We start from the raw sequence: 27,497 nt of genomic DNA on the forward strand, positions 1-27,497 counted from the left end.
GGAAATTCCAGCGCGTCTGGTGTATTAAATTAAAATCCTGGTACCTTTGATTACTAAATATTATTAATCAAACTCATAGATCGAAAATTAAATGAAAACGACATGGCTAAAACAGAAAAAGACAAACAATAGTATACATGACACAACGTAGAAAACTAAAAACTTACCAACACTAACCCCTCTATGAAATGTTGTGATCTCAAGTGCTCCGGAAGGGTAAAGTCAACTGTTTTGGCATATCAGATACTACTATTTGTAGTTCTCTATGATATTTCCAGTGAACGCAATGGTCTCGCATGCATACATGTTTTGACTATTTAAATTTCAACAAAAATAAAAATAAATTAATTACTTTTTGCAACAACCACGAATGAACTTAATTACGGTACATCGACATTTATTCATTTTTGTTGAAGATAATCTGAAGAGAGTCTGTGTTTAATCGGTCTGCTTGCTGTGACTGGCCTTATACTATTCATTTAGATAAGTGAAAACACTATAAGCGGCTCACCCGGAGATATTAAGGATATTTTTGTTCAATCTTTTTCTCTAATTAGATCATGATGTCTAGACTAATCGAACACAATTGAGTATATAGCAATGGCTTTCGATTGCTGTGCAGCTTCCATACATTGATAAACTTGTCATTTTAAGTAAAGAAAATTCTATGGCAGTTTAAAAATAAGATGTATGTCTTACAATAAATTATTAAAACTCAAATCAAATTTGATTATGGTATCAAACTCGACACTTCAATTTGAACCGAATAATAGGAAATCTAATATGAAATATGATATAGAAATGAATTAAAAGTCAAAACATTTTAAAAATGTATAGCAGTAAGTTGCAAAAAGCTTTACCGTAGATGTCAGTGTCAATATGATAACTGATTATTAGACGCATGACTGTCCTTCGGAACTGAACATATACCAGTGGATACATGTAAACAAAGTGCGAATGTAGACAGTTAATTTACATTATATACGCTGATCCATAGGTGTTTATATCCATGTAAATCATAAGATCTGTTAAATAGTTGTCTCATTGGGAATCATATAACATCGATTTGTTTTATCACAATAATGGAGAGGCAAGTGTTTTTATATCGCTTTTCAATTGAAAACTAAACAAATCAGTATACTTATGCATAATAAAACAAGCATAAAATTGATGTAATTTTTTTTTCTTATTGGAGATTTTAAGATAATAAGCAAATATGATTTCATTCGTCAAAATTCAAGAGGCATCACTGAGTATTTTTACTAGAACAGTTTCTAATTATCTATTTTCAAAATGATAGATACAAATGCATAAGTCAGACGTTCATTAAGTACTAGAAGTATAATTTAAGAAACGGTAAAAATATAAAGGATATCCATGAACGTGTTTTGTCTGCATTTGGATATAAATATTTGACTAATATTTGTTTACAAGATGTCTATTTAAATTTCAAAAGGATTCAAGAAAGTAAAATTTGGTATTCCTTTGTTTTCTTTTTTCAATTCTCTTTGTCTCGTGACCATTAATTTATATATTTCTATGTGGCATTATTTTTTTTCATCATTGTTGAAAGCCGTATACTGACCTCTATTTTCTTACTTCTATGTCGTTATGTCTCTTATTGAAAGTTTTCTCATTGGCAAACACACCACTTTTTTTATTTGATTATATTTAAGTAGTCTGAATAAGTTACTATATGTAACTAAATAAAGGCAAAAATGATATACCGCTGTTCGAAAGTTATAAATCAATGGAGAGAAAACAATTCCGGGTTCAAACTTATACCGAGAAACACATCACCTCTCTATACTAGTAAACAGAAAGACAACGAAACAATAGAATCACTAAAGTGCAACAAAAAAACAAACGACAATGAAACACACACAGAAAAGAACTATTGGATAACAACTGCCATGATGACTTGGCACTGGACATTTTCAGAAAAGTTGTTGATTGAGACTGGTTTTGTCGCTGGCCAAACATCGCGCGCGCGGATAACTTTCCTCTTCTATAAACGTTTGCGATAGCTAACTATTGGTGTTGACCATTTTCAACAACAAATGACATTAGCAGTATTGATAGTTTTGATTTATTTAAAGAAAACATAGACATACATAACAACGAACAATGACATTACTTATGTACGGGGAATTGTAACTAAACAAAACAATCAATATGAATTTTCGGAAACATTTTATTGATTTTTGAAGTATAATGAGTACAACAGACGGTACGGACATCTGAAAAACAACTATTGTTTGTGCCTACTTGGTCATTCAACCTTTTAGTAGGTGAAAAGTAAACACAAGGAACGGAGAATAATAACGTTGTGGTAAATGATTACAATATTTTTGAATTACTGTGGATTTTCTATTAGTAAGGTTACATCAATTATAATATTGTCCAAATTTTCCAAAATTTTGTGTTCTCAAAGCTCTTCAACATCGAACTTTGGTATTTTAAATTCGGGCGTCACCGATAATGTTTATGTAGACGAAACGTAGCTATTAGTCTTGTTCAACCCATCATTTTTCATAAAATGTCCCGTACCAAGTCAGGAATATGTTTGTTTTGTTGCATTTTGGTGTTCCTATTGTTTCTATGTTTTCCTCTTACATTTCATGTGTTTCCCTCGGTATAAGTTTGTAACCCAAATTTGTTTTTCCCTCAATCGATTTATGACTTTTGAACATCGGTTTACTATTGTTGCCTTTATTTGATTGAATAGAAACCAAAATCATCTAGTCAATCGTTACTACTGAATAATTTGAAAATTGTTGAAAACTATATGAATTTATTATGCAGACATGTGAACCCACTTGTATAGATATTGTTCAAAGGAGATGCTGGTAAAAAATTTTTTTTTAATGACAGTATCATTGAAATGCATTTTGATCACTCATATATAAACTGAAGTTATCCCAAACTGACGACGTATGATTGATTGATACTAGTCAACATGCCTTCGAGGAAAACACAATAACGGTCGATTCCAAGAAACAAATTCGATTTACAAACTAAAACCGAGAGAAACACATTATCTATAAGAGAATTTATACGCAACAACAGAGACACTGAAGTGCAAGAGAAACGAACTATTTGATAACAACTGCCGTATTCCTTACTTGATTCTTACTTAGTTCTCTTATATATGATGCGTTTCCCTCAGTCTTATTTTTTCAATTTGGATGTGTTTTTTCTCTATCGATTTATGCATTTCGAACAGCGGTATACTACTGTTGTTTTTATTTGGTACAGGACATTTTAATTTGATGAGAACGTATACTGTAATATCATATTCTTTTCAAATATAACATTTGAAAAGAGGGACGAAAGATACCAAAGGGACAGTCAAACTCATAAATCTAAAATCAACTGACAACGCCATGGCTATAAATGAAAGTGACAAACAGACAAACAATAGTACACATGACACAACATAGAATACTAAAGATTTAACAACACAAACCCCCACAAAAACTAGGGGTGATCTCAGGCGCTCCGAACGGTAGGCAGATCCTGCTCCACATGTGGCACCCGTCGTGTTGCTTATGTGATAACAAATTCGGTAAATAGTCTAAGGTAGCAATACACAGTTATGAGTTTAGTTTCGCATTTTGGCCCCGATGGATTTTTTAAATATGAAAGTTATTGTATAATAACATTTATGGGTATATACTCATATGGTCCGACCATACGCGTATGGTCCGACCGTACGCGTATGGTCGGGGTAATTAACACTCTGTTAAAGTTTACTTTTAATACTTCTAAACTCTTTATATGGTATGACCGTTGCTTATAAAAGACTGTACCATATAGGTGATTTTCAAGATTATTATATTATAATAAAAAGATTAGCTCAATAAAAATTAGAATTTTAACTTAGTTAATTTTACTTACTTATCAAAACTATAATAAACACATTTTACTAGGGCCCTGACTAAAAGTCGGATCGCCCTATAGTGATCAGTCTGTCCGTTCGTCCGTCCGTCTGTCCGTCCGTCCGTCTGTCCGTCCGTCCGACCTTCCGTCCGTCCGTAACACTTTCGTGTCCGCTCCATATCTAGAGAACCATTATCATTTCATACTTAATACTTAACATGATTATCAACCAACACCAGAGGGTGTGTCATGTTGTATGTACAACTTTCTAGGTCAAAGGTCAAGGTCAAAAACTTTGGTTTTAGTTGACTATCCGGTGTCCTGTGGTGAAGATCGTGTCCGCTCCATATCTAGATAACCATTATGATTTCAAAGTTTATACTTGACATCCATTTTAACAACCACCAGAGGGCGTGTCATGATGTATGTACAACTTCCTAGGTCAAAGGTCAAGGTCAAAAACTTTGGTTTAGAGTTGACAACCCCGTGTCCTGTGGGATTGTGTCCGCTCCATATCTAGATAACCATTATGATTTCAAAGTTTATACTTGACATCCATTTTAACCACCACCAGAGGGCGTGTCATGATGTATGTACAACTTCTTAGGTCAAAGGTCAACGTCAAAAAAACTTTGGTTTCAGTTGACAATCCTGTGTCTTGTGGTGAAGATTGTTTCCACTCTATATCTTGAGAACCATTATGATTTCAAATATTATACTTGACATCCATTTTAACCAACACCAGAGGGTGTGTCATGATGTATGTACAACTTCCTAGGTCAAAGGTCAAGGTCAAAAAATTTGGTTTAGAGTTGACAACCCCGGGTCCTGTGTTGAAGATCGTGTCCGCTCCATATCTAGATAACCATTATGATTTCAAAGTTTATACTTGACATCCATTTTAACCACCACCAGAGGGCGTGTCATGATGTATGTACAACTTCTTAGGTCAAAGGTCAACGTCAAAAAAACTTTGGTTTCAGTTGACAATCTTGTGTCCTGTGGTGAAGATTGTGTCCGCTCTATATCTTGAGAACCATTATGATTTCAAATATTATACTTGACATCCATTTTCTGTTTACAAAACTTTGAATTTTTCGAAAAACTAAGGATTTTCTTACCCCAGGAGTAGATAACCTTAGCCGTATTTGGCACAACTTTTTGGAATTTTGGATCCTCAATGCTCTTCAACTTTGTATTTATTCGGCTTTTTAACTATTTTGATCTGAGCGTCACTGATGAGTCTTATGTAGACGAAACGCGCGTCTGGCGTATAAAATTATAATCCTGGTACTTTTGATAACTATTAACCAACACCAGAGGGTGTGTCATGATGTATGTACCACTTCCTAGGTCAAAGGTCTGTCTGTCTGTTGGTCTGTCCATCGCTAACAAATTTGATCCACACTATATTTTGAGAGGACAGCTGTTATTATTTCATACTTTATACCTGACAAACATTTTCAACTTAACATATATATAAACCAACACCAGAGAATGTGTCATAATGTATGCATCCTAGGTCTAAGGTCAGTCTGTCGGTCTGTCCATCCGTTCGTTGTTCTTAACAAATTGTGTCCGCTCTACCTCTCGAGAACCGTTAATATTTCATACTCTATACTTGGTGGGTCATAATATATTGAAGGCATAATTCTAAAAATATGTGACAAATATCAATTGGGCAGCACCTTTAAACATATTGTTCAAACATCAATCCATATATCCAGAAGTCACCTTAGAGTAGTCAACAATTAGTTCACATCATGCAGTCATATCACTATTATACTATGAAAGTAAGATGATAATATTTATCAGTTTTAACTTAAAATCTTAGATTGAAATCACACATGAGACTATGTAATAACTTCAAATAATGCTTCATATCAGATTATCCATACAACTTATTTACCCCACGTTATTGACAGCGGGGCCCACAGAGATGGCTTCCATCTCAATGATATCTAGTTCCGATGGTCATTACCGATGGTTATTACCGATTTGTTATTACGCGTGAATAGCAATATGTCGATTAAAAAAAAAATCCAAAATTTCTTATTGAACTGTTACACAAGTGAAGAAGTCATTGGAAAGTTACATAGTTTATTTAAGTTGTCTTGTGAATATGGTGTATTGCATTCATGTTACGATATTTGAGACCTAGAGCTTCTTAAAAACACCGTAGACATATCGGAATGACCAAAAACCTCGGTATCACTGTACACAGTTACATAAAGGCTAGCTTTTCACTCGCAAACTAAAGGTGTAAATGAAAAGGATCGTGCACAACCAAGACTTGCAAATGCAAAAAAAAACTATGGTACCATGTGGAAGTAAATGTCACTCCACACCTTCATGCAAGAATGTAATTAACGATGAAAATGAACTATGGCATCAGCATTTAAATTGTACGTAATATTTGAATTATAAAAAAATAGATTGTCATGTAACCATCATTGTTTTTTAGTTAAAGTTTTTGTATTATTGAAACTTTTATAATGTAATTTAAAAAAATATATACCTACATGGTCCAAATACTCATATGGTCCGGCCCGTTAATAACCAAACGAGTATCATACTCATATGGTCCGACCATACGCGTACGGTCGGACCATACGCGTATGGTGGGACCATATAAGTATACGCATATGGTCATGACCATACGCGTATGGTCCAAATACTCATATGGTCCGGCACATTTACAAACAGTTTTTTTTGCTACACGAAGTTTTTGACGCAATTTTACAAAAAAATGAGACGAATCACATATGATTTTCATTGGATTAACTAAAAGATATATGTAAACAGCTTCAGAAAAGGTATTCAGGCGATTAAAATTCCACTTTGAGTAAAATTTTGGGGAAATATATCCCATCTTTTCCCCCCCTTTTTACAATATTTTATAGCAAATGAATGCAGTTTGTTGCCATGGATACACCCAAAAGAAACTATATTTTATCATTTTATGTACTGGATATAAAATTAATGAAAGATTCTGATTCCATACATTTGCACACGTATGACACAAATCACAGTCAAGCTTGATTGTAGTTACGACGTAAAGAACATATCCGATATCATTTGTGAAACGGTTATTCCATAATATGTCTATTAGTACAGTTTATGTAAAATTGATTTTCAACCATAATCCCAATAGGAAATAAGAACTAGATGCATTTTTTAAAAGATAAGCTTGCAAAGTAAATAGAAATAATAATGCTGAAATGTATACCAACCGTCAGATGAATATAGTCCTTCACAAACTTCTTATGTTGAACTATCTTTACATTGTACATTAAAATCTGGATTCCTTATTCTAAATCTATATAACAATGGAAATAATGTTTGTAAACATTATGCATAAAATCTCGATTTTGTGTGACATTAATGAAAATTCCAATTACATTTTTTCACGCCAAGTGTAAACAGATCACTCATTTCCTAGTTTCTTTTAAAACATACAGACCGATTTGTTTATACTTTACATGTGGTGTTCTAAAATGCATTTTCTATGTACATTTACCCTACAAATAGTAATAAAAAAGATTGTCAAATAATTATTTAGCAATTTTGTTTAAAAACATTCAAGATAAACAATTTATTTAATGGTTAACATATGTAGAAATTAATTCGTCTCCTTTTATCCATTTTGTTAATAGGGACCTGCATATGTTACTGATTTTTTATTACATTTTTTTATTAAGGTCTTTCCTTTTACTAAAGGGAAAGACCTTACTGTATTTCTTCTGATTATTATTATTATTATTCTTCTTGTTCCGCCAAACTTTGACAAAATTTCCCTCCGTAACCGTAAGACGTGTCGCTTTCATGTTCACACTTTGTATCGGTGTCATGAATACCTATCCGGAACTCACCCTGTGAGTCGAAATATTTTGTCGGTTCGGAGTAATCCCTCCGAAACCCAAAAACCTTGTTATCGTTCCAACACCGTAACCGTAATAGGTACAAAAAAAATGAAGGGTGAAATTTGTTCAGGACCAGACCCCGGTTCTTCGTTACATTTGGATCGAAAAGATTCAACGACTCATTGGTAGGGTTATGCCCTATGAAAATTAACCGGTGTCGGTTGACCACCAAAACTCAGAAACCGTAAGTGGTAGACACCTAGGATCTTCACCTTTCATCATCAATTCATGTATCTTTGAAAAATACCTCAAGGTCAAATTTGTATGTTGACCTTGACCTTTGACCTATCACCTTGTTATGGGATAATCTCAGAAACAATAACACTTACAGAAGTTTTAAATAGTGGAAAATGTTTGGGTCATTACGGCGCAACTTTGTTACATTTTGACCGAAGAGATTTGACCTTTTTTTAAGGGGCATTATTCCTGTTTTAGGTTTTTGGAAAGACAAAATCAGCTTTTACTATATAACCAAAGGTCCTAGACCCATGAGCTCTTCGGCAATGACATTGGGGATTAATGACCTTGACAAAGGTCAAAAGGTCAAAGGTCAAGGTCATATCCCATATAGCGAATTTAGTGTTTTTAACCTTATTTAAAGGATTTTCAGTGTGTTTTAAAGCTTTTCAATACATTCTATGTCTATTTGAACATTTATTTTACATTACAAAAGGAAAGACCTCTCAATTGTTCAAGAACAATTGACAGTTTAATTATTATTGTGTTGCGTGTGACCTCAGCAACATTTATTTTACTTTGATTTTATAGGTAAAGAAATTTTAAGATTTAAGGGTTTTATTCATTTCCTCAAGTACAGACACAGTTGACACATTAGCACTTTTGAAGTTACGAAACGGACGAAAACTTACCTTTAGTATGTGATGTCTTGCTATCGGGCGTCGGACAGGAAAACGTGGGTTAATAATGTAAAATCAACTCCTCCTTCGGTTTTCAACCCATTTCTCTAAACCTTCACAGGAAGATTGTGCATATGTTAAAGTTTGGCACCTGCTTTAATAGAATTGTTTGAAAATTTTTCTTAATTTTGTTTTTCAGACTTAGAAACTTTGGTAATTTTGTGATATTAAATATCGAGGACAGAGCATTGTCCATTATTTAAAAGAATCATGTTATTCCGTTTCTTTGCATATTAGTGTTTGTTTTGTAGCAGTTCAGTGTTTTTGTTGTTCTGTTGTTTTATAGTTGATGTATTTGCATCGTTTTTGGTTAGACCAAAGAGGTCATACCACCTCCGTGGTGAAGATGTGACCCGGAATTGTTTTTGCTTAATCGATTTATGACAATTGAACAGCGGTATACTTCTGTTGCCTTTAATCGTTTGGACCATTTAATAAATGGTATTAACAATATGTTAAAATTGAGAATGGAAATGGGAAATGGGGAATGTGCCAAATACATCAAGTATATTCCTTGCTACAAGTAACAATATAAAACACACATGGTACTCTAATATAAGTTCCACGTGAGGAATGGTCTTTTCAATTGTTATGCCTCTTGTATGTGAATGAATTTAAAAAAAAACTGCTTATTTCTTGAGAATATGGGTGCTTTTGTTTTATTTTTTTCACGATATTTTATTGAAAAATTGAAATCCATTTACTTTTTTGACGAAACACCTTCAGCAATGCGTGAAAATTTGTATGAATTATTTTCGAATTATAAATAAATACACCCTTGCTATAGCGTTAAGTATAGCATGTGAGAGGTCAAATCCAAAGTAATTATGGTATAATTTTTGAAATATCCAGACAGTGGACTCTGATTTACTGATTCCTTCCTAGGTAGGGAGATTATCAGGATTGAAAATTGACGTATATTATCATTTGAATGATGCGGATGATCATGACAAGCCAAACGGTCATCTTAAGACAGTTCAAATGTGATGAATGGAACTGCAGAACTTTAATATAATACTACAATGGAAGTAATGAAAAATAATATAACTAAAAGTTATGTTCGTTTAATTGGTGAAGAGCATGCATTTTGAAAATTAAGTACTTGGACGGGATGCATTGGACCATTTCATTTTAATTTAAAGAAAAAATGATGTTATGTTTTTTCTAGGGGCTACTAAAAGGTCCTTTTTAGATTACATTTTGTTTTGAGAACCTGTTTTAACTAGTTATTATCCAAATAAAATTGAGAATGAAAATTGGGAATGTGTCAAAGAGACAACAGCCCGACCATAGAAAAAAACAACAGCAGAAGTCTACGTGAATACATATGTCAATGAAGTAAACGTATACAAAGATGTGAAAACAGCAAATTTTTCGCTAACTTTATTTGTTTAATGTAATTAGGATTTATGATTATATCTGATTTTTTACAGCTTATCAACATATCTGACAGGTAATTTAAGCTTGGGTTAGTTTGGCTGCTGTGCCATCATTAAAGCCGTGTGATGTCTTATTTATATTATTGTGATGATTGATATTTTACTTTGTTGTCTTCTTGATGTGTTTTCAATTAGGCCTATATATTTGCCAAAATTCTATTGTTCTTGGCCAAACCTTACTAAATTACAGTATCTATTTAAATCAAAGTCTATTTTACATATTAAAAAATTGTGTAACTACATAAAATCTGCGTGGTCAATCAGATCACATATTGTTACTTAATGTTATTTGCTTTCTTGTAATGATTTATATGTATTGTTCTCTGCTGTTTATCATTTGTCATGTTGTAAATATGTTTTTCGTTGCTATAGCATATATATGCTTTTTGCAATAAAGTATTCATTCATTCATTCAATATGATCGATGAAATGTTAACTCTCTGGGGGTAAATTTTACAGTATTCGACATGAGGGCAAGGACTTTGCTGTTTTGTTAAAACTCTGTTTCTCTAATTCTATGGAAATTTATCCCTTTCCGAACCCATTGTATAAAAAAAATTTAATCAACGTGTGGTTGCTGGTGATCTCTAAAGATCATTGAATGATTTTAAGGGTCATGACCTTTTTAGCTAACTGAATGAATCAACATTTGATAACAGGTGTTAATGAAATTGACAACTTCGTGCAATGTGAAAGGCGCTTGAAGGGGATTTTCGGTTAACAAAAAAAAGAAAATGTCTTTTTAATCATTAAAGAAACAGATTCTTACATAGTTACTCGTGAATTATCGGATTTATCCAATCTCGATAGTTAAATTATAAATTTTAAAGTCCTCGCCGAGGCGGCTCGGACTTTAAAATTGATAATTTAATTATCTCGATTGGATAAATACGATAATCCGCTGGTACCAATGTAAGAATCTATATTTAACAATGATATAGAGGTGTTATCATTTAACAGCAGAACGTGCAGGTTTTGGCAATAAAATAAGAAAAGGACAAGATAGTACAGCCATTCAAATTACATATAAAAGCGGCGTAAAGATATAAATTTAAAGACAGAAAAATATGAGCAATTAGGATTGCATTTCAAATTCATAACTAAAAAAATCTATAGCAATAAAACATCTACTAAAAAAGGTCACAGCATCTGGACATTTTGAGATAATGACACTATTGCCGTTTTATTAAGACAAATGGCCCTATTTAAATAAAAGGGAAAAGATAAAACATTTTTTACTTCTTCTCTGTTAATCAGATGGGGCTGACGCCACTCCGATATGATAGGACTACATCTGATTGATAAAATATATTGTTTAAGTTGACGGTATACATAAAGGCAACAGTAGTATACCGCTGTTCAAAACTCATAAATCCATGGACAAAAAACAAAATCGGGGCAACAAACCAAAACCGAGGGAAACGCATTAAATATAAGAGGAGAACAACGACACAACACCGAAACGCAACAGACAATACACCACGAGAATAACAAATATAACATCAAAACCAAATACATGAATATGGGATAGACAAGTACCGTGCCACGTCTTATCTCAAAAATAAGAGAAAACAGAAACGACTCAACGTTAAAATGCAACACACACACAGAAACGAACAATATTATAACAATGGCCATCTTCCTGACTTGGTACAGGACACCTTTAAAGGGGAATAAAAGTGGTGGGTTGATATACAGACGTGAAATACAAAAATGCACAGAAAATTTTGATTGAACCGAACATTGTGCTGTTTATGATAACTTTCATAAAGTTGTTGTTATTCGACTTTCGTTATTTAAAGAAGGACCAATTTTAAAACAGGGGCCCTACTTGGTATTATTTTTTAGTTTCGGTCCTTTTAGAAAAAAAATATTTTGATGAGTCAAAGTAAAAAAGTTACGTTTTCATAAAGCCCATAATTTTCATAGTAACGGGCAAACACCAAAATGTATGGGTGTAACCACTATACATCATGCTTTTACATTGTACACTTCCAACTTTATAAAAACAAAATCGTCAGTTGCACAAACAAGAAACGACTAGGTTGTCTCAACAGACCATATAGTACGGAAAAAATATAACTTATTTTTTTACGAGTAAAAATTCCCTCTCACAAGTTTGTGGTTTCATCATTCATGTTTTTAATGCAATTAGGTATTTTATGTTTATTTCAGTTTTTCTATCGTTTACGTAGATCTTTAATAGATTATCCGTAAATCTGACAGCGAATTCGTGCTCCGAATAGTTTGGCTGCTGTGCCATAATTGAAGCCGTGTGATGTCTTATATATATATATACTTTAGTGATAATGGATATTTTGTTTTATTGTATTATTGGTGTGCCTTTTATATGATTAATTATATATAAACTCTCAGGATGATGTTTTACAACATCTTAAATACGGACAATTACGCCAATGATTTCTATAAAACTACCTTTTACATTTACCATCAAAACGTCCAGATGTCGGCAATTAAACCAGAAAAATACAAGATACAGCCACTTGTATTGCCATATATAAGCAGTAAAATGTTTTCATTTGATTACATAACTAAAGCATCAATTAAGATTTCATTTAAAATTTATAACTAGAACAATAAACAACTTTCGAAGTAACATCAACGATAACAATTTAACAAAGTGGTAGTGCATCTGAAAAATTTGAGATAGTGACACTTTTCTTGTTTTTTTCAAAACTAATTTTTTTTTAGAACAAAGGGAACATAATATTATTATTTATTACTTCTATATTAATCAGATTTAGCTGTCGCCATTAAGATACGAGAAGACTGCGTTGTATTGTTATATTTGACAGTATATAGACGTGAATACAAATTTGGTTGAACCGCAAAATGCGCTGTTAATAATAGCATAATGTCTACAAGTTGTGGTAAATCGACTGTCGGTATTTAAAGACGGCTTAACTTTAGAATAAGTGTTATAATTGGTACTTTTTACGTCAGTTTTCGGCGCTTTTAGAAAATGATTATATTGATGAGTGAAAGTTAAATAATAAGGTTGTCATAAATCCCATACATTACAAAAGTAAATAGCAAATAACAAAATGTGTAAGATTCATTAAGAAGCTTTCATGTACGTTGTACGCTTGCAACTTTGGGGAAAATATATTCAGTTGCAGAATAAAGAATTGATCGCCATAATAGAAGTTTTTGATTCTTGATTTTTGTCTCGCCTTAACGGAGTCAAAAAGCGAGACAAAGGTATGCTGTTTCCGGCGGCGGCGACGGCGACGGCGTCAACAATGTATTAGTTTGTGATTAGGTGTAGTTTATGGTGAATGGCAATTAGTAGGTCAATAATATTTGGTATGTAGTTGTATAAGCATTTGCACATCTCATTTCCATGGAGATTATTTTGTCCTGTTCCATCAGTCATTGTCTATTGACTTCGAAACTTTTGCTTATTTTACATGTATTAGTTTGTGATTATGTCAGTTTATGGGGAACCACAGGTGGAAGATCAATGTTATTTGGTATGCAGTTGTATAAGCGTTGGCATATCTTGTTTATTCTTTAGTTTTCTATGTTGTGTCATGTGTACTATTGTTTTTCTGTTTGTCTTTTTCATTTTTAGCCATGGCGTTGTCAGTTTGTTTTAGATTTATGAGTTTGACTGTCACTTTGGTATCTTTCGTCCCTCTCTTGTTTACATTTGGCTCCGCCCCTTAATCGTGGTCTTTTGACTTTGAAAATGTTCTACGTTATCAAGTATTAGTTAGTGGTTAGGTCAGTTCAAGGTTGCAGTTCAGTAAATATTGACAAAGCAATTTCCCATAGGAACTCCTTTAACGGCTAGAACTGTACCACTTTTATATATCCCAAAAAGAGGCGTGTTTTGAGAAACAGCTGTATTTACAAAGTGCAATCTCAAGGGGAACCATTAGTGGTAGGCCAATGTTAATTGGTATTCAGTTGTATAAGCTTTGGCACATCTCATTTCCATGGAGATTATTTGGCCTTGCCCCTCAGTCACAGTCTAATGACTTTGAAACTTATCTTAGTTTATATGTATTAGTTTGTGATTAGATCAGTTTCAGATGAACTGCTTATGTTAAGTCAATAATATTTGGTATGCAAATTTATTGGCATTTGCAAGTATTGTATTCATGGAGATTATATAGCCCCCCCCCCCCCCTCTTCATGGTTCATTGTCTTTGTACCGTTTACATAGTTTACAAGTTAGAGTTAATGTATTTATATTTGGGAAGAACGACTTATAATGAGTCAGGGGTATTTGGTATGCATTTTTATTTAGCATTGGCACATTTCATTTACCTGGAGATTGTTTAGCCATATAACTGAGTCATGGTTCATTAACTTTGAATTTTTGCATAACTTGTGTAAGATGTTAGAGTATTGCTATTTGGGTTTCAACATTTGCATAATCAAAATTACAAAAAGGCGAGACATATCTCTGTGATAACAGTTTATGGTGTTTTAACGCCACATATAAGCACCACTTTATGGATATTTCGTGGCGACTAGTTTTTATTGGTGGCGGAAGGCGGAGTTCACGTAGAAAACAACCAACTTTCGATAGGAAAACTGACAAACCTATTCCATAATAGAAGAACATATTTTTGTGTGTTACAATTACAAGTGTGTATAGTTGCATCATTTAAGTTTTTATGTTATTTGTTTTTTTCTTCTTCATAGGTGTTTGATTCTGACAGCTAATTCAAGCTTAGTTTTGCTGCTGTGCCATCATTGCAGCCGTGTGATGTCTAATATATAATTTTTGTGATAATTGATATTTCTTTTCTTGATGTGCCTCTAATGATATCGATGAATTGTAAACAGTCTGGGATGGTTCTTTAAAAAATGTTAAATAAGGACAAGGACTTTAGTGTTTTCGTCGATACTCTCTTCATCATATAAAATGTTTTGTTGAATTTGAGATCTACGATCGTGGTAATACTAAAAAAGCACTGAATGATGGTTGAATTAAAACATACGCGGTCAATAAAAGCATAATTATTCAAATTTGTGGTAAATGACTGTTGCATAAGTAAGAAATGGCCCCCAAAGTTCGGAATCAACAAAAGAACGTACTGCTATGTGCAAAAATGCACACTCTCATTACAATTACGTTCGAAATTTCATCGTTCATGTTTTCATATAGTTATGAATTTTATCTTAATGGCAGTATACCATCAATCTACCTTAAATAGCTTATCTATAAATCTTACAGCAAATTCAAGGTTGGAATAGTGTGTCTGCTGTGCCATCATTGAAGCCGTAGGATAGCGGATGATTGCTATTTTGGTTCTTTATTTTCTTGATTATCGAAGAAATATATCACTGGAGGGACTTTTACGTTATCTTAAATGAGGACAAGGATTTTAGTGTTTTTGTTGAAACTCTATTATACATATATAATGTATTGTTGAATTTGATGGTTTACTGAAATGACAGTACAAAAAAAATGCGCTGTAAAATTTCATTGTTAAATAATTTCATTAGATGTATGTTTCATTATAATACGATATTCTGATTGGCTAACAGCACATCACATGTTATTAAACAATTGCATGAGACAATAACATTTATCATGCATGATGACACGATGTCCAACAATAAAGTGCACAGGTGAATTAAATAAAACTGTTTTCATGATCCTAGCTAAAAAATGTAATTATAAGTATTGAATGCTTCTTTTTGTAACTTTATAGGGTTGTAAAAGCATTGACCGTTTGTACATTTTTAGAATGAAGCGCTTCCGCGCTTCATACAAAATGTACTTCGGTCAACGCTTTTACACCCAAATAATTACATTAGATGTATGTTTCATTATAATACGTTATTGTGATCGACTAATTGCACATCACATGTTATTCCGTAAGCAATTGCATGAGACAATAACATTTCATTCATGATGACACGAGGTCCCACAATAAAGTGCATAGGTGAATTTAAAAATTAAACTTCATGAAAATCGTGTTTTTATAATCCTAGCTAAAAAATGTAATTATAAGTACATTGTATTGAATGCTTCTTTTTGTAACTTTATAGGGGTGTAAAAGCGTTGACCGTGCGTACATTTTTAGAATGAAGCGCTTCCGCGCTTCATACAAAATGTACTTCGGTCAACGCTTTTACACCCCAATAAATTTACAAAAAGAAGCATTCAATTCTTAAATAAATTTACAAAAAGAAGCATTCAATTCTTAATTACTGTTAATTTCTGAAAGTGATGGTAAAACGTGAGATTGTCAATGATTTAATAAGTGTCTTAAAATTGGTATATTTTTTTCACAGGTACCGGTTATTTTAGAAAATTATTTTATTTATGAGTGAATGTAAAATAATGGCGTTGTAATAAACTGTATACATTTGTAGATTCGCAAAACCAAAATGTTTGAGGTATTCACAATATAAGCATGCAGAACAGCTTTAAAAAAAAACCAGTTGCATAATTAAAAAAGACCGTCATATTACGGATTATTGCTGGTCTGGCGATGGGGGTTCAGTGGATTAGAACCTCCCTATTTTGACTATAAATGCTTTTGAATGCGAACATATATGAGGAAAACCTCTTATGGGTTGGAATCATCCCTTTTAAAAAATGGCTTGATCTGCCTCTAAAGGATATTTCGTTGTGTAAAAGTTCCCTCTCCCATTACAAGTTCGTAAAACCATCGTTTAAAAAACTAAACTAAAATAAACAACTGCAACAAATAAATGGTAGACAAATTAGGTATATTTTGATATCAAGATTAGGTTATATTAGTAGTTTTCAATTGTGTTCCCTGAGTGATAGAGCGAGTTTCACAAATGGACAAATATGACAGTTCACAATGCATTATTTGTTGTTACGGAAACTCTTGACAAGTCAATGATTTTAAATCATGGATATACAATTGTACTTTTCCGTTGTTATGAATTGTCCCATGATGCTTTTATGTCCACGAGTTATATATTTTCATTTAGAATTATCAATCTTTAGACAGATTCGATTTTCTTATCCTTCAGACTGTCTGCTTTATGGATGTTGCAAATGAAATGAACACAGATTATTTTCCGTACAACAAAGAAGTCCTAGGTTCGTGACAGGGTTATTATCATCAATATTACATATGTAGCGTTGATTAAAGATAATTAGTGACTTGCTTTGTATAATACAGTTGTAAAGAAGCAGAATCGTCGTCTCTGCATGTTAATTTTTTTCTTAGTTTGCGAGTCTTAAATAGATTTATTTTGGTTTTTCCATAAACACGTTTTTTTTTCATAAAATTTATTATTGGGTAATTTAAAGGTACATGTGTTGTTGTCTTGAAACACAGGCATTCATCTTTCAAAATTTCTTGAGACTTGCTAAGATAAGACTAAGGATTTTTTACCTTCTCAATCTCATAGTGGGTTATAAGGGGTAAGCATTCTCAGTCATATTTTGTTTATAGAACAATTTAAGGTCTGTCCGGTAGTTTTCTTGCGATCTTGATCTCATTTTCATTGTTTATTGGCCAATGTTATGTTTTCGTGGTAATATCTGTTTCTTAGACACTATATAAGTCACCAATATTTCAAATTGGTTGATGAAATGATTGCACGGTTAACCTTTTGTCTGACATGGTTCATCTGACCTTGATCATATGTTGATGATTGTTTCGTTGGTCAGTGTTGAATTTTCGTCGAGCCTGCGACTTCTATAAACAAATATTTATAAGGTTTAGAATAACAATTTTTCAAATAATTGATCCGCAGAAAAAGGTTAAGTTTTCGTGGGCATGTCCATATCTCAGATACTATACCTATAAGCAATATGTTTACTTTATTTGGTGTATGGTATGATTGTAAGGTGTTAATGTCCCACTTGCTGGTTTCATTTGATCATGACCTCATTTTCATGGTTAAATGGTTAACTTTTAGATTTTGTGTGTTGGTCTGTTTTTCTACTACTTGATAACTATTTCTATTACTACAAGCAATTGACCACCCATATGTAAGGGAAAATTTAGCGATGTACATGTCAGTCTTGCAGGTTTTATGTCACGTGACCTTGTCGTTAATCGAATCAATAAAAGCAGATGATAAATTCTTTGAAAAAGATGCTTTGATATTCAAATATGCCTTCGAATTGTATAGTTCTTTATATTATCAACCTAGTAAGAGAGTGAGGCTTCAGGTCAAGAGCATTTCAATATAATCGGGGTTAGGTTAAGTCTGGATCAAGCTACATAAAATTTACTTATGCTGAAAGGCTGTCAACGTATTTGACACGTATACAGATTAGTATACTGATATAACAATTTTATGTCACTGTCCTACACTATCTTTCAAAATTGTCGTTGATAATATACTTTATAGCTATACTTATTTCTGCTAGAGCAGACTATGATACTAAATAAGATGAACCCGAATTATAAAAAATTTCCGGTCACGGTCATCTTTAAATTATAAGTTGATACGAAAAACGCTCTGTTCATTGTCGTCTGCTCGACCACTCGTCCGTCCTCTGACATTACTATTGGAACAGGTCTAAAGCTTTTATTTTTAGACCGAAGATACATGACTGTTTATTATACAGTTTTCTTTAAAAAAATTATAAACCAAGTAACATAGCACTATGTGTATGGTGGATCTGCATTCCTTTACGTAGTCGTGTAGACGCCATACTGCTCACACAACATTTAACATGCATTAACTTTCCAAGGTTTCTCTACCGTTGTCATTGGTGCCAATACTGGCCCATCAACGTACACATTCATATGCAGATATTGGTCACTGATCGGTGTCGATAAATCACCATTACATATGTGTTACATGTAAAGAGTATTATATCTTACAAACATTTAACGCGGGAAATCCGAGTGAACCTGTTTGTTTTCTCCCATTGATATTGCATTCATAGCAACAAGATATACTAGAAATATGTCTTGCTGCGGAAAGGAGAAGTGAAATTATAGCATCAGTTTTTTAAGCAACTGATTGAAGATATATTTCACGATGTTTTTTTTTCAGTCACACTGTTTTGGGTACACATTTTAAAATATTACCCAAAATGTATTAGATTCTCAAACTGACTACTTGATATGAGTACTAAACAAATAACTATTTGAAATTTACAATCTATGATTGAAGACTTACAACTTTCTGATCATTTGTGTTCCAGAAAGGTGCCGATCAAAATTTTTTGGAATCAGGTAAATGGATTTATCAATATACACAGCAGTTCTTTTCATATCGAGAAGCTACTATTAAAAAAAAAGTTAGAAATTCCATTTGTTAAACATCTGTACTCGATCAAATCTACAGTAATTAAACACAAATAGCTTTTGAGTGTTAAACTGCCCACGTAATCATCACGGTATGTTTGGAACATGGATAAATGTTAAAACGAATTATAGTAAACAAAATAGATATTAGATATGCAAAGGACGTTTAAGTCGAAAACAAACGACAAGTACACAAATAAACGATTCATTTGTATTTTTTTTTACGTCGACTTATACATACATTCATTATAACTATCGTGACTTTTGATTTATTCTGTTGGAAATAACACAGAAATCCCCATGCTACTGTTGACAATAATATGATAACGAGATTTTAAGTTTGAAATATAGATGGAGAAAAGTATTAAGTCAGTCAGGAAATTTTATAAAAGGACCTGTCACATGGATACTTAGTCGTGGAAAAAAACAATACAAATTGATGCTGTTACATTAAAATCTCAGACGCAAACGTCGTCAGCTCAAAGCTCTCTTTAATTAAATTACATATGAAACGTTTCATGCAATGTACTTATAAGCTAACCAGAGGTTGGAAAAAAGACATTTATTTGTTATTTGAATAATCGGACACCGTTTGTTGACCAGACTTTGGTCAGTTAAAGACCCTACCTCATCTGTTTAGAGTACTAACTTTTTGGTTAATATTGGTAAATTTCTGATCAATCTTGACTATGTGATTATCTAGATGAAAAACACAAATCAATTAAATTGTTTTTTATTCAGGAAAAAAACATATCATCTAACACAAATACGTTCCTTCTACGAAAACATTGATACTAATTGCGATGTTAGATAAGAAAACATGGTTTGTGGATTAGTGCGAATTGACTTTGACCAAGCATTCAGTAACTACGAGTACTTTTAGGTCAGTACTTTTGTGGGGTTCACTTGTTGTGTGTTTTTGTTAGGATTTTGTTGTGCTTTACGCCGATCTGATAAGTAAAGCCCTTTCCAAATGATTTTGACAGGTTGTTCTTATGATGTGTATTTATATATGTGTCCAATGTTCGGAGTGATGTGTAGTTACATATGTGTCCAATGTTATGAGTAGGTTCAGCAGAAAAGTGTTTAACCGTGGCCTATTCTATATGTGCATATCCAAGGTCAGCGGCCATTTTCTTAAAAAAATATTACGATACAAATTGATCTTTACTTAACTGAAATGTCCTTGACTTACGCGTATCTTAATACGTAAGATGCCAGGCCGTTTTGTGACGCTACTGCTTTGTTGAAAATTTTGTCATGCCGTAATCTGCCATAGCTTACTGTACAGTATCACTTTTGTTCATTGAGAACCGGTATACGGTAGTCTTTATTTGTTTACATCATTGTTCTTTGGTATTTCCTGGAACAATGTCTCTTTGATAAACACGTGCATGTCTTATCATGTTATGAATATCAATTCAACCAAACTGTTACAAAGTGCTGAAGATTGTCACTGAAAACAGTTTTGATTCAATATTGCAAATGCAATTTCATTATAAACTATGAATTGAAGGAAACGAAAATAAGGAGACTCGAAGTATCCTTTACAAAATAGTTTTTTCTTGAATCTGATGTGCTCTCGGGATGGGAAAAGCTTGTTTACTAGTACCTGTCTGTCCGTGACTCATCAGTGTCTCGTTTTTCACGATAATTACAAGTCTTGACTTGACGTGTCGACATCCTTCGTCTGATCAGGTGTCTTTCATTGTTACCGGAATCTAGTTCAATTTGTTCTCTGCTTCGTTTGCCGAAATCTAAATATGGTCAGATGCAATGCTTGTCACATTCAGCTGACAACATATTATTGAAAGACGGAACTAAGTTATAAAAAGTAAAATCACAAAAATACTGAACCCCAAGGAAAATTCAATCGGAAAGTTTCTAATCACATGGCAAAATCAATTGACAACACACATAAAAAACGAATGGACAAAAACTGTCATATTCCTGACTTGAAACAGGCATTTTCAAATGAAGAAAATGTCGGATTGAACCTTGTTTTATGGCGCTAAACCTCTCACATTTATGTCAGTCGCATCAAATTCCGTTTTTTTTTCAACGATGCGTGAACAAAACAGACATAATAAAAAAAAATGTAAAAATATGGGTAACATATGATTGAGCGGGTTTACTAAAGTAAAACAACAGCTAACATGACATTTTTGTTTTCTCTCCATTGCCAATCAGAGAATATACCGTATTCGCTTAAATTGTTTACCTACTATTTAGTCGTATGAGGATAGGATTATTATCTTAAATTGTTTACCTACTATTTAGTCGTATGAGGATACTAGGATTATTATCATTGTTGAATGTAGTTTTCGTGCAGGTTTTGAAAAATCTACTTGTTTTGAAGCGATATAAAATAAAGACAAATCAGTCTCAGTCTAAGTCATTAGAATGTTTCTATCAAACAGGAAATCATGAAATAAGAAGTTTCCGTAATGTGATTCAGGCTCCATACAAATGGAAAATTGAATTTTTACTTATACATTCTTTACGATAATCGTTTTATATTTGACTGTTTTATTGAATTGCTGTTTCCGAAAAACGTTCAGTAGACGTAATGCACAAGGTCATGTTTTTTCTCGGACTGTTAATGACGTCTTTACACCAATTCCACTGCCACTGGATATTGGATGTGTAATGATTGGTATGTGAGTCTTAGAAAAATGCTTTTTTTGTTAGTTGTTATTAGTTTTGAACTAATTTTCAGAAACTGCGAGAACTGGTAGATCTGTGAACTTTTTGTCTTTTGTGTTTTTATGCCCCACCTACGCTAGTACAGGGGCATTATGTTTATGGTCTGTTCGTCCGTCCGTCTGTCTGTTTGTTCCTCCGTGCGTCCGTTCGTCCTGCTTCAGGTTAAAGTTTTTGGTCAAGATAGTTTTTGATGAAGTTGAAGTCCAATCATATTTAAACTTAGTACACATGTTACCCATGATATGATCTTTCTAATTTTAATGCCAAATTAAAGTTTTGACCCCAATTGTAGGTCCACTGAACATAGAAAATGATAGTGCAAAGTTCAGGTATTTTTTTTTTGTCAAGGTAGTTTTTGATGAAGTGGAAGCCCAATCAATTTGAAATTTAGTACTTCGATATAATCCTTCTAATTTTAATGACAAATTAAAGTTTTTATCCAAATTTCAAGGTCCACTGAACATGGAAAATGACAGTTCGAGTGGGGCATCCGTATACTATGGACACATTCTTGTTATAAGTTGTTTTGTGATTTGTATTCATATCTTCTTATTGTTATCGTTGTCTGCACTTTTAAGATTTGAATTTTTAAATGTTCTGTTGCTACATATTGTTTTGTACCCATTTGAAGGAAACAACAAATATTCATCTGCTCTAGAACTATATTAGAAGACAGAGGTTGGAAGAAATATTTGACATAGTACAAATGGTTTATTATGCAGGGATAGGTATAAAAATATGACATCATAAATTGTCATCTGCATGGAACTTTATTACTATACAGGGATTTGAATACACGTTTGACATATAACAAATTGTTTATTATGCAAAGATAGGAATATACATTTGACTTACTGCGAATGTTTTATTATGCAGGGATAGACATAAACATTTGACAAATTATGAACCAATTGTTCTCAATGAACAATTGAAGGTCTTTCCATCCAAAATTATATATTTTGATATGAAAATATGTAAATTCTGTTTAAAATGTCATTTCTATTGTCAAATGATAGCTAATTGTACGATGATTCCAAAAATACATGGTTTCTATACACTTACGTTTGAAATAAAGAGTTAATTGGTTACTTCCGGTTTTATTTTGTAATTGACTTGACTATGATTCCAAAAGTATATGGTTCTATTAACTTTCAAATAAAAAAAAGTATAAAAGAAGTCACTTCAAGTTGGCATTTTCAAGGTCATATGGCTTGCAACCTAATGCACCAAGTCCCATGTCTTTATCATTTAAATACATGTATATGAAATTATATCAAAATGACACAATTTTGAATGTGACCTTGACCTCTATCACCAGGTCACAAAGTAATGAACTGAAATCAAAAGACCATATGTCTCTACCAAATATGGTTAATAAGTAATATCCCCATGCAGATAGTTTTAAATATAAGAGGGGAGAAATCTTTCATTTTCTGTCACTGTACCTGCTTAACTAAATATCACGTGTAACACCATGTCGCATATACCAATTTTGTAAAACATATTTTGTCGATATCTTCTACTACTTCTGATAATAAGTAATAAGCCAAAATAAAAATTTAGGACACGACACTGACCTTTGACCTTGGCCTAATTGTTCTTGGACCAATGACCTCAAATCAGAACACCCTAGGTCTCTATCACTAATGGTTCACAAGTTTCAAAAACATATAACTTAAATAATATGTCATGGTTAAATATATTTTAGGCGCTTAAACTTTACCCTCGTGTGGTACAGTAGTATAAGAGCATAACATGAGAAAAAAGGGGGAAATCAGTTTTTAAGAATTGTTTTACACGGTCATTTCGGGGCCTTTTATAACTGACTATGCGGTATGGGCTTTGCTCATTGTTGTCGATGACCTATAATTGTTTATTTCTGTATTATGGTCTCTTGTGGAGAGTTGTCTCATTGGCAATCATACCACATCTTCTTTTTTTTTTTATATAGACACATTGAAACTAAGTACGAAAAAAAACTAAGTAAAAGGAATAAACTACGAAGTAAAATCTATGACTACGTGCAGTTACGTAAAGATTTGTTCAAAGTCTATTTTCAACTTATTGATGGACCATGCAATATATAGACAGTGCAATTCAATTATGTTTTATGTCAATTTATAAATAGTAGTATAAATGTGCCAGTTAATTAGAATTGGAATCGCGGAGGAGCTGTAGTACATTCCATCAATATCAGATGAACAACGACTAATGTATCAATTCTATAGTCAGTTAGAATGGTTTCCTTTAATTATACATTTAATTGCATGGGATACAGCGTATTGCGATACTTGTCTTTAAAGTAGTCTTGGTGCCATCTATTATGAAATAAGAAATGTCATATTGTTTGAGAATGACATTTGCTCTTCATGATTTAATAAATATGTTGATTCTAAAACTGTCTAGCCATTGTCCATTGAACAATAAATCACCAAAGATAAAAACTATATGCAAATAGCAAGATATGGATTGATTGCCATGAAGGCAAATGGACATGATTTTCCTTAATATAAAGAAATTTTTCACAGCAACAACCAAACAATCTACAAAAATACGAAAATTAAACGTCTAATATAGTTACTGTATACAGTAAACATGCAGTCAAAAATCTGTACATTACCGTATTGACGGATTGAAAGTCCTTAATTTATATATTACATATGTAAATAATGTATAAAGAAAGTGACATTCAACGGATTGAAAGTCCTTAATTTATATAATTACATATGTAATCACTTTATACAGAAAGTGACATCCAATGTTCCTTCTATGTATTTGTATGGCCACGCAACGAAGTTATCGGTGCCATATAGTTTTACCCTTGTCCGAAATTCCGTTATTTCGTAATTCCGTAATTCCGTCATTCCGCAACAAACCATAATATACGGAGTTTTTTTTTCTAAACGCCTTCAGATATTAGGCTGATTTTCGGTATGTGAGTTAACCGTGATGAATTACAGATCAAGTTTAAATTTCGCTCCGCTCTGCTAATTGTTGCCGAAATTAAGGGTTTACAACTTTGAAAATTGTTGAAAGTCACAGTTATACAGACTTTTTTTCTAAACTCTTTCAGATATTGGGCTGATTTTTTGGTATGTGAGTTAACCATGATGAGTTACAGATCAAGTTTAAGATTCGTTCTGCTCCGCTAATTTTTGCCGAAATAACGGGCTTTGGACTTTTATAAATTATTGAAAATCACAGTTTTACCTATTTTTTAGCTCACCTGGCCCTAAGGGCCAAGTGAGCTTTTCCCATCACTTTGCGTCCGGCGTCCGTCGTCGTCCGTCGTCGTTAACTTTTACAAAAATCTTCTCCTCTGAAACTATCATCATTGGGGTATCTAGTTTAAAAAATGTATCCGGTGACCCGGCCAACCAACCAAGATGACCGCCATGGCTAAAAATAGAACATAGGGGTAAAATGCAGTTTTTGGCTTATAACTCAAAAACCAAAGCATTTAGAGCAAGTCTGACAAAAAAGTAAAATTGTTTATCAGGTCAACATCTGTCTGCCTTGAAATTTTCAGATGAATCGGACAACTTGTTGTTGGATTGCTGCCCCTAAATTGGTAATTTTAAGGAACTTTTACTGTCTTTGGTTATTATCTTGAATATTATTATAGATAGAGATAAAATGTAAACAGCAATAATGTTCAGCAAAGTAAGATTTACAAATAAGTCAACTCGATTAAAATGGTAAGTTGACCCCTTTAGGAGTTATTGCCCTTTTTAGTCAATTTTTAACCATTATTCGTTAATCTTAGTTATCTGTTACTCCTCTGAAACCACTGGGCCAAAGTTAATCCAAACTTGGCCACAATCATCTTTGGGGTATATAGTATAGAAAATGTGTCCGGTGACCCGGCCATCAAACAAATATGGCTGCCATTGCATAGAATAGACCATAGTGGTAAAATACAGTTTTTTAAAAAAAATCAAAAACCAAAGCATTTAGGGGTAAAATTGTTCATCAGGTCAAGATCTATCTGCCTTGAAATTCTCAGATGAATCGGACAACCCTTTGTTGGGTTGCTGCCCATAAATTGGTAAAATTTAAGGAAATTTTGCTGTTTTTGGTTATTATCTTGAATATTATTATAGATAGGGATAACTGTAAACAACAATAAAATTTAGCAAAGTAAGATTTACAAATAAGTCCGGATGACCAAAATGGTCCATTGACCCCTTATGGAGTTATTGTCCTTTATAGTCAATTTTTAACAATTTTTCATAAAATTTGTAAATTTGTAATAACATTTTCCACTGAAACTACTGGACCAAGTTCATAATAGATAGAGATAATTGTAAGCAGCAAGAATGTACAGTAAAGTAAGATGTACAAACACATCACCATCACCAAAAAACAATTATGTCATAAATCCATCTGCTTCCTTTGTTTAATATTCACATAGGCCAAGGTGAGTGACACAGGCTCTTTAAGAGCCTCTAGTTTCTAAAGTCTTTCAGATATTGGAATGATTTTTGGTATGTGAGTTAACCATCATGAGTTACAGATCAAGTTTAAGATCAAGTTTGAGATTCGTTCCGCTCCGCTTATTTTTGTTAAAATTGAGGGTTTGCAACTTTGAAAATTGTTGAAAGAGCCTCTAGTTTGTATTTTGCAAGAATTTTAACATATTTTAATAACAACTTTATAGCTTGTTGCATTATAATTCTTGTAATCTGATCGTCTGCATTTAACATAAAATCCTTGAAATATCCAGTGATAAACTTGCGAATTTTCTTTTCTGATGCGGGTTGTGATATGTGACGTCATGACGTCATAGATCTTTAAACAAGATTTTTTGATATTGACCACCAATTAACATATAATTAGAAACATATCGTCGATTTAGGTAAAAATAAAAACAAGGCCTTAGATACGTCAAGTAACATGTGAAACACGTGATCGTCATATCAAATGAAAACAGTAAAATGCTACACTATATTATGTATTATTCATCTATACGTTTATATACGGTCCATAATCTAAACTTAACAATACGTTATTAACGTTACATCACGGCAATAATGAACAAAGATCCATACAGTAGATGAAGTCATAGAAGCTTTGAACAAATTACAGAAAAGAAAAAGCAAATAATGTCTGAATCATTTTTCCTCAATCAAGGACGAAGACATGTATGTTTTGCTTCTTTATCTCTTATTTATTGTTAAAAATAAATTTAATAATATTAGTGGTTCTGTCTTTGGAACCGGAATAGATTTTGTAATAACAAGACACGACATGTGAATTAAATTTTGTGATCAGGTGCGTTGTTGTGCGTTGCTGTTAATGAAGTGGTTTGTATTATCCGATTTTCTAAAAAAATCAAGAAACCGAGATTGATGATTTAGTTGTCACGAAGAGATAAAAGACGAACAGAATTAA

The 27,497-nt window shown here is 32.7% G+C and overlaps 2 protein-coding genes across 5 annotated transcripts in view; one reads left to right on the top strand and one right to left on the bottom strand.

The window, feature by feature from the left end:
* LOC134720795 (chromosome transmission fidelity protein 8 homolog) overlaps positions 1 to 27,497 on the bottom strand; it is a 211,064-nt gene that overhangs the window by 131,569 nt on the left and 51,998 nt on the right. The window lies entirely within an intron of this gene.
* The window catches only part of LOC134720791 (alpha-2-macroglobulin-like protein 1), a 300,001-nt gene that overhangs the window by 119,784 nt on the left and 152,720 nt on the right, over positions 1 to 27,497 (top strand). The window lies entirely within an intron of this gene.

This window comes from Mytilus trossulus, chromosome 6 (assembly GCF_036588685.1).
Source record: "Mytilus trossulus isolate FHL-02 chromosome 6, PNRI_Mtr1.1.1.hap1, whole genome shotgun sequence".
NCBI classification, from domain to species: domain Eukaryota; kingdom Metazoa; phylum Mollusca; class Bivalvia; order Mytilida; family Mytilidae; genus Mytilus; species Mytilus trossulus.